The sequence below is a fragment of the Phoca vitulina genome, unplaced genomic scaffold (genome assembly GCF_004348235.1).
Source record: "Phoca vitulina isolate PV1807 unplaced genomic scaffold, GSC_HSeal_1.0 scaffold40, whole genome shotgun sequence".
Taxonomy (NCBI): domain Eukaryota; kingdom Metazoa; phylum Chordata; class Mammalia; order Carnivora; family Phocidae; genus Phoca; species Phoca vitulina.
This window is the reverse complement of record NW_022589743.1, coordinates 2,743,021-2,751,076: the sequence shown is the minus strand read 5'-3', so window position 1 is coordinate 2,751,076 and position 8,056 is coordinate 2,743,021. Positions and strand designations below refer to the sequence as shown.

General features: G+C 40.9%; 1 protein-coding gene across 1 annotated transcript in view; it reads left to right on the top strand.

The window, feature by feature from the left end:
• Positions 1-8,056, top strand: part of SKAP1 (src kinase associated phosphoprotein 1) — a 270,909-nt gene that overhangs the window by 214,132 nt on the left and 48,721 nt on the right. The window lies entirely within an intron of this gene.

The window sequence follows — 8,056 nt, the reverse complement described above, 5'->3', positions numbered from 1 at the left end:
TATCAGTGAGGTCATATGATACATGTCTTTCTCTGATTGACTTATTTCGCTCAGCATAACACCCTCCAGTTCCATCCTATGTTTCAGAAAAATGATTTCTGGCCAAAGTATGGTAGACCGGTAGAAGGTTGTTGCAAATGGCAAGATCTCATTTCTTTTGATGGCTGCATAATATTCCATTGTATATATATACCATATCTTCTTTATCCATTCATCTGTTGATGGACATCTTGGCTCTTTCCACAGTTTGGCTATTGTGAACATTGCTGCTATAAACATCGGGGTGCACGTACCCCTTCAGATCCCTACATTTGTATCTTTGGGGTAAATACCCAGTAGTGCAATTGCTGGATCGTATGGTAGCTCTATTCTCAACTTTTTGAGGAACCTCCATACTGTTTTCCAGAGTGGTTGCACCAGCTTGCATTCCCACCAACAGGGTAGGAGGGTTCCCCTTTCTACGCATCCCCACCAACATCTGTCTTTTCCTGACTTGTTAATTTTAGCCATTCTGACTGGTGTGAGGTGGTATCTCATTGAGGTTTTGATTTGGATTTCAGCACTGGGGAAATTCTTGATTGCCACAATTATAATAGTGCATCTGATGTGTTTAGTACCATAGACTGTAGCATAACTAAGATATGCTATAAATTATTTTTCATTGACTTTTTCCCTTAAGAAAGCATATCAGAATGCAGACGAATGGTATTATTAAGAAAAACTTTGACTTCATTCTTATTCTAAAAGTAAATTATTGGAGCGCCTGGGTGGCTCAGTCAGTTAAGCGACTGCCTTCGGCTCAGGTCATGATCCTGGAGTCCCGGGATCGAGTCCCACATCGGGCTCCCTGTTCAGCAGGGAGTCTGCTTCTCTCTCTGACCCTCCCCCCTCTCATGCTCTCTCTCTCTATCTCATTCTCTCTCTCAAATAAATAAATAAAATCTTTAAAAATAAATAAATAAATAAAAGTAAATTATTCAAAATCTCTGCCCTTCAGATGAACACCTTTAATTGATCAAAAACACCAATGTGTCATGATGCCATGATTGAGAATCAGTGGATTATTATATTGAGTTAGTCATTCTTTAAAGTGAAATGTTTACACCTAGAAGATGCTGCTGATTATTATTACCATTTACTTAAATGCTAGAAATAGTGTGTTGAAGTTGGAAGGGCTTTTTTCTAATACTTCCACTTCCTTTTTTTTTTTTTTTTAAGATTTTATTTATTTTTATTTGAGAGAGAGAATGAGAGACAGCACGAGAGGGAAGAGGGTCAGAGGGAGAAGCAGACTCCCTGCTTCTCGAGATGCGGGACTCGATCCCGGGACTCCAGGATCATGACCTGAGCCGAAGGCAGTCGCTTAACCAACTGAGCCACCGAGGCGCCCTAATACTTCCACTTCTTACAAGTAAAATTCCACTGAAAGTGAAGATGTGGGAGAGGAGCATCCACTAAGACCACAGGCCTCTTAGACGATTAGTGTGGTGCCTCTTTGTAGGAACAAGGTTCTTTATGCTCCATGAATATTCATGGTTTCTGTATGTTACCTTGTAACTTGGCATTATTGATGGAATGTTTTGTGAAAAGAAACCAATTTTGGATATTTGGCTTAAAAATCTTTCTTTCTTTTATTCTTTTTTGAGAGAGAGAGACAGAGTGTGAGCAAGGGTAGGGAGGGGAGAGGGAGAGAGAGAATCCCAAGCAGACTCCACACTCAGTGTGGAGCCCGACACGGGGTTCGATCTCAGGACCCCAAGATCACCACCTGAGTCAGATGCTTAACCGACTAAGCCACCCAGGGGCCCCCAAAATCTTCTTTCTTTTTAAACCAAGTCCTCTTCCTTAAAGAGTAAACAAATCACGTTCAAGATTCCTGCATGAGCCCTACACTGGAGCAGGGCTTCATTCTTCTAGATACCACTCTTGGTGTCAGAAGACATCTTCCAAACCTTGGTGACCAAGCACCATTTGTGAGAGCTCCAGGTTGCTTCCTCCTGCATTTTCTTTACCTGTGTATCCTTTTCTCACATTCTCCTATGTTCTTTTTTTTTTGCAGTGTACTGTATATCTGTTGACTTCTCGGACTTTACACAGACCTGCCCTGGAAAGCAATTCCACAGATTAGTCAGCCAGTACATTAAAAAGTAAATAAGAAATATAATATCTTAAAATAATTCTTTGACCCCAACTACTAGAATAACCACACGCTGTGTCTGTTTCTTTCCCCCTACTTAAATGGGTCTCCTTTTGTGGGAGCATGAGGTGAGAAGACCGTCTTTCCTTAGCCACTTCTGAGTGTGTCTCCTCAACTCAGACTCAGGGTGGTGGAAAGTGCATGGGCTGTTCCAGCTGAGCAACCTTCAGTAAGTTCGGCAATCTCACTGAGCCTCAGTGCCCTGGTTGGTAAAGTGGAGCTGATAATAACACATACTTCATAGGGCTGCTGTGAAGCTCAAATAAGATGTAAACATGCTTTATAAAATGCAGATTAAGGGAAGCCTGGGTAGCTCAGTCCGTTAAGCATCCGACTCTTGACTCTTGGTGTCTCTCTCTCTCCCTCTTTCTCTCTCTCTATATATATATGTACATATATATATATCAAATCAATAAATAAATCTTTTTAAAATGCAGATTAAAAATGTATTAGCCTTTTTTCATTTTTATTAAAATGTATTCATGTTATTTTGTTCATCAATTCTCTGCTTTTTTTCTTAGTACTTCTCATTGGCCTAGAATTTCTCATGATTTTTCTTTATCCTCAGTATAACAAGATTTCTTCCACAAATGTTTACACATTTGTATAAATGTCTGGTCTGTTACCCAGATTAAAAGGTTTTTATTTTTTAAAGACTTTAAAAAGTCGGAGGGCCAAAAAGAGTCCCTCAAGATCTCCTGAACATTGTCTCCTGTGCTGGTTTGCCAACTGCAGATGTGTGATTTCTTTCCTTTTCCGACCTCCTCAGTCTAGCTCCAGCTGTCCCTGTTTTGTTTTCTGGCTTCTTCTGTCACAGCTTGTTGAAGAATTTGACCAAGTCCGTGCTGTTCACCCCTTTCTTTCATCTCATATCCGATTTATTCCTCCACGAAATTAACGCTGTCCGATTGGTCTCTATATCTCTGAAACTTTCAGATCCTAAGTCTATTACTATTCATGATTTAGAATTTTTCACCTTACATGTGTTATATGTGTTGGTGTAAATTCCTTAATAAATGAAGCAAGAGGACAGAAAAGTGGAGGAACAAGTGTAAACTCAGGTGGGTATCAAGTAGAACCACAGAAGTTAGAGAATTATATAAGCCTGTCCCCAAGAGACTAACAGAGGAAGAGTCATTGAAACCAACTTCCCTGTTAGTATCATGCTCAGAAGTTGAACACTGCAGGCTGGACACCTCAAACTGACTGTCACTTACTGACTGGGTCCTGAAAAATGAGAAAAAAGCAAAAAATGACCCAGAAACACAAGAAGCTAAGGAAAAACTGTAAGGAGCTTATTAAGGAAGGCCACAGGAGCCAAATACAAAGGAGATTTAGGACCAGCGACCACCAGACAGGAGAATACTACCTTCTCCAACCCTCCCTGCAAAACCTTTCCCCTGTGTACGTTTGAGGCATTGTGAAGTGTGTTTGTCACTTTTCTACAAAGGCACATATGCCAGCAAACTATGAGTGAATTGGAATTGCAGATGGCGCTTCACCACCCCCAGCCTTCAAATACTAAATTTTCTCCAACCTCATCCACCCAGCGCCCTGGGGCTCTTGTCACAGGTACTTCAATGGAGGAACCTGGTAAACTTCACCCTGCCTGAAATTCACCGCTGGTAGCTGTCAGTCTCTAGGCTGGAGTTTGGTCCCTTTTCCAAACAATTGAAAAGAACTTGAATTGAAAGGAAAAGGGAGGATGGGAAACATCCACAGTTTATGGGACAGGTGGGGGTTGAACAAAGATGTTTTTTTTAAAAAATCACTGATTTTCATTTCAGCTTGGTTTAGCAAGAAACCAAGCCTGCTGCCTATAATGAAAGTTCATGGGCACCTGGTTGGTTCTGCAGGGGCTGCAGCCTTTTTGCAGTGAAATTGTGTGGCTTCTTGTGCTGTTCGCCTTCTGCTGTGGTGTTGCCAAGTGATTTCTCCAATTCTCTTTTCTCAGTGGGCTAGAACGCAGCTGATTAAATAGGCCGTGACTCACATAAGCTCCCGTGTCTTTTTTATTGACTCCTTTATGGAAATGTATCACACTCTAAAGGGTCCCCATTGTTGTTGCTGTGCATAGCTGACTGAGGAGTCATGTTTAGCGCTGAGAGATGGAATCCTACTCTGTCATTTTTTACTGCAGAGTTGGGTATGGGTGGGATACAAGGGTTTAAAGACCTGGATGAGGAGAGAAGGATGTCTGAGAATTTCTTTTATCTTCATCTGCCATGAAAGTTGGGTGGCCATCACTTCTAGGTAACACTTCTCTACTGATCTTATCTTTATGGCCCCACATCCTTCAGCTAAGTGAATCTTTTCTTTATATGGGCTATTCTGGGAGATTTAGTTAAGTGCCATGGTAGAGAGAGATTATGACATGAATGTAATTCTGTTTTGTGCTGATACAATGTGATACATCCTTAGGTTTATCCAAGAAGGCCATTTATTCCCAATAAATCTAAATCATTTCTGTTTTTTCATTAAGATGGTGATATCTTTTTTTCAGGTAATGGACAAAAAGCCTCGATTTTTTTAAAAAAAATTGTATCCTTAAATATAAATGTTTTTGACTTAAAATAGCAACTCATGCAATTCTTTGTGGCTTCTTCCTATTTTTATTATCATCCTGCAAAGCATTTGCATACTTTCTATTAGGCATGAAGTAGCTCTGCAGATCTGTTCACTTGCCAGGAGGTGCGGATTCAGGCATACAAGACTCCTCCTGCCTCATCACCCCAGGACCATGACTAATGTTGTGCATCCTCAAGATCACTGGTTCTTGATCAGTAGGACACTGAGCTGACACTGAAAGAAGAGACAGCTTGATTGTCACAATGGCTTCCCATCTTGGTTGTCTGGATTTTTTTGATAGATCATGGAGTTAATGAAATTGAGCTCGGCGTCAACATACATTGAGAACCATTCTGTTGTTATACTCACCACACAGTGCCTTGTACACAGGAGACAATCACTAGAAATCGAGATTGATTTGATTTGATTTCCTAATTTTTTTCCATAGCCATTTCAAACTTCGCCTATCATCCCATTTTGTCCACTGCCCTTAAGGGAAACCAGGCAAGAGAGTTCATCAGTACCAATTCCTTCTAATAAGAAAGCAACATAACACATCTTGCTAAAAACGCAGCACATTAAAATACCGCATTTCTAGCTCTGGTACTCTTCAGAATCTGTTGGTGAATGACCAAGAGAGAAAATTCAGCAACTCATTCCCTGCCCAGTTTTAGCAAACTAAGTGTGACTCCTCGGGAGAGAAGGTGGTGACGGGGCTGACCCTAGTTTCCTAGAATTCATGACTTAGAGTTCAAACATCTCTGCAGCATTGTGTCTTTGTTTTCTTGGTGGTGGCATTCTTGGGTTTCGGTTGGTGGGGAGAGAAAAGCCTCATGCTGATAATGTACTGAAAGTAAATGAAATTAAATAAGCGAAGCAGTGCTCATCACTACTTCCTTCCCCCCTGGGTAATTCAATTCAAGCTCTCTCTCTGATGGCAACTCGCAGGGACTGTCTCTGTCACCCCGCTGGGGCCTGGAGTCTTAACATCTAAATAAAAGTTTCACTCAAGCATTTTTTATGCTCCTGCCAGCAGGATCAGTGAGCTGGTGTGGGCACATTAATGTAATATTCATACTCACAGACTCTCCCTGCACACGAGGCAATGTCTTCCCATTTTCATAATTATAGATGTTCCATAAAATGGCATTTAGATTTGCATTAAAAAAGGAGGTTTGAATTCTAATAGAACGTTTAACATGTCTTTTATGATTCAGACTCTCGGCATCTTTAACAAGAAGCTGTGTCTCTAAGTTTAACAAGACCTTAAAAAAGGAAAAAGAAAAGAAAAAAAAAAAAAAAAACTGGAAGAAGGGATGGGTCCTCCAAGCTTAGGAGATCCTGTTTTTCTCATCCCCTCTGTCTTTCATTTAATTTTTAGGCCTCTAGGAGCAATTTTTGACAGTGCTGCAGAGAGGATGGGGTCTCCTGCAAAGGGTCTTCCTTCTGAGCCATGCCGGGTCCTCGACCCAGCCACTCCACCCTCAGTGGCTCAGTTTCTGTTTTCTTGGAGAGCATTTTCAGAGAGGTATTAGAATTTTCAGAGGGGTGGGAGAAATGAAAGGATCCTAGACAAATGAACTTCCCTTTGCTGCTGTTCATCTCATGTGTGCACCCTGAGACCCATCTGGGAGGATTTATAGCAGCCACAGAGTTTGCTAACTGTAGAGCACACAAGTGAAAATAGTCCATGAACAAGGAAGTTGGCAATAAGGACAAATAGAAAGAATCAGGCACTTTGACACACGAAAAAAGAAAAACTCTTTGGATCTCTATGTTTAAAACTAAGTTTGAAACTGCTTAGAAGCAAAAGGTAAAATCTTAGTTGCATTTTAAACTGTCTGAAAATGTTATTTTTAAACAAGAAATATTTTAAACAAGAAGTAAGTGCCAGCTCGTAGCCACCCCTGAGTGTTAGTTGTAGATTAAAAAAAAAAAAAAAAAAATTGAAAAATTGAAAAAACAATTATTTCACCCAAAAGTCTCAAGATATTGTATAGGTGACCCAGTTGATTCATATGGGGTTGTGCCTTAATTTGGTTTGTATTTTGTTTTGATTTCTAAATCTATTAAGGGAAACCTAAAGAGCTTTGGTTTTGGAGACTAAAAAGAACAAACAGTAGGATTCTGCCAGGCCACTCCCTTTATTTCTCCTAATTAAGAAATATGGGGGTGCCTGGGTGGCTCAGTCGTTAAGCATCTGCCTTCGGCTCAGGTCATGATCTCAGGGTCCTGGGATCGAGCCCCGCATCGGGCTCCCTGCTCCGCGGGAAGCCTGCTTCTCCCTCTCCCACTCCCCCTGCTTGTGTTCCCTCTCGCTATCTCTCTCTGTCAAATAAATAAATAAAATCTTTAAAAAAAAAAAAAAAAAGAAAGAAAGAAATATGGACTTGGGGGCACCTGGCTGGCTCTGTCGGAAGAGCACGCAACTCTTGATCTCGGGGTCATGAGTTTGAGCCCCATGTTGGGTATAGAGATTACTAAAAAAAAAAATAAACTTTAAAAAAAGAAATATGGACTTGTATTTTTTAAAGTTTTTTATTGTTGCTGTTCTTGTTTCATTTTAATTTTTGAGGAGTCAATTCCTTCTCTTTTGTCCCTTTCCCCTCACTTCTGTGAAATAAGTATAAACCCCAGTAGTGAAAGATGGATCAGGATCTTGACTTCTCAATAAATTTGTACCTAACGAGGCTAATTGAAAGTCAAGGATGTGAGCAGCATACGTTTATTTTTTTAAGATTTTATTTATTTGTTTGAGAGACAGAATGAGAGAGAGAGAGTATAGGAGCAGGGGCAGAGGGAGAAGGAGAAGCAGACTCCCCTGCTCAGCAGGGAGCCCGACACGGGGCTCCATCCCAGGACCCTGAGATCACGACCTGAGCCGAAGACAGATGCTTAACCGACTGAGCCACCCAGGCGCCCCAGCAGCATATGTTTAAAGGCCGATGTCAGTTCCAGAGTCTTCTCTTGGTAAAGGCTTCAACCCTTCTTAGACTCTTTTCCATACTTGGACAAAACCAGGATGTGGCACTTACTGCCAGTTCAGCCTGCATAGCCCTTCTTTGTGCAAACTTAATAAAATTTATGTTCACAAGGTGGCTTTCTGTTTTGTTGTTGTTGTTGTTGTTGTTTTAAGAGTGAGTGTGTGTTTATTGCTCTCACGGAGGTGGCTGCATTCATGGTGAACTCTATCACTCATTAAGCTTCTTTCTGCTGGTAGCTATTCATTTGACTTTTGATTATCTCGATGTGGATTATCCAATTTGGAGCTTATAATCCACAGCAAATTCT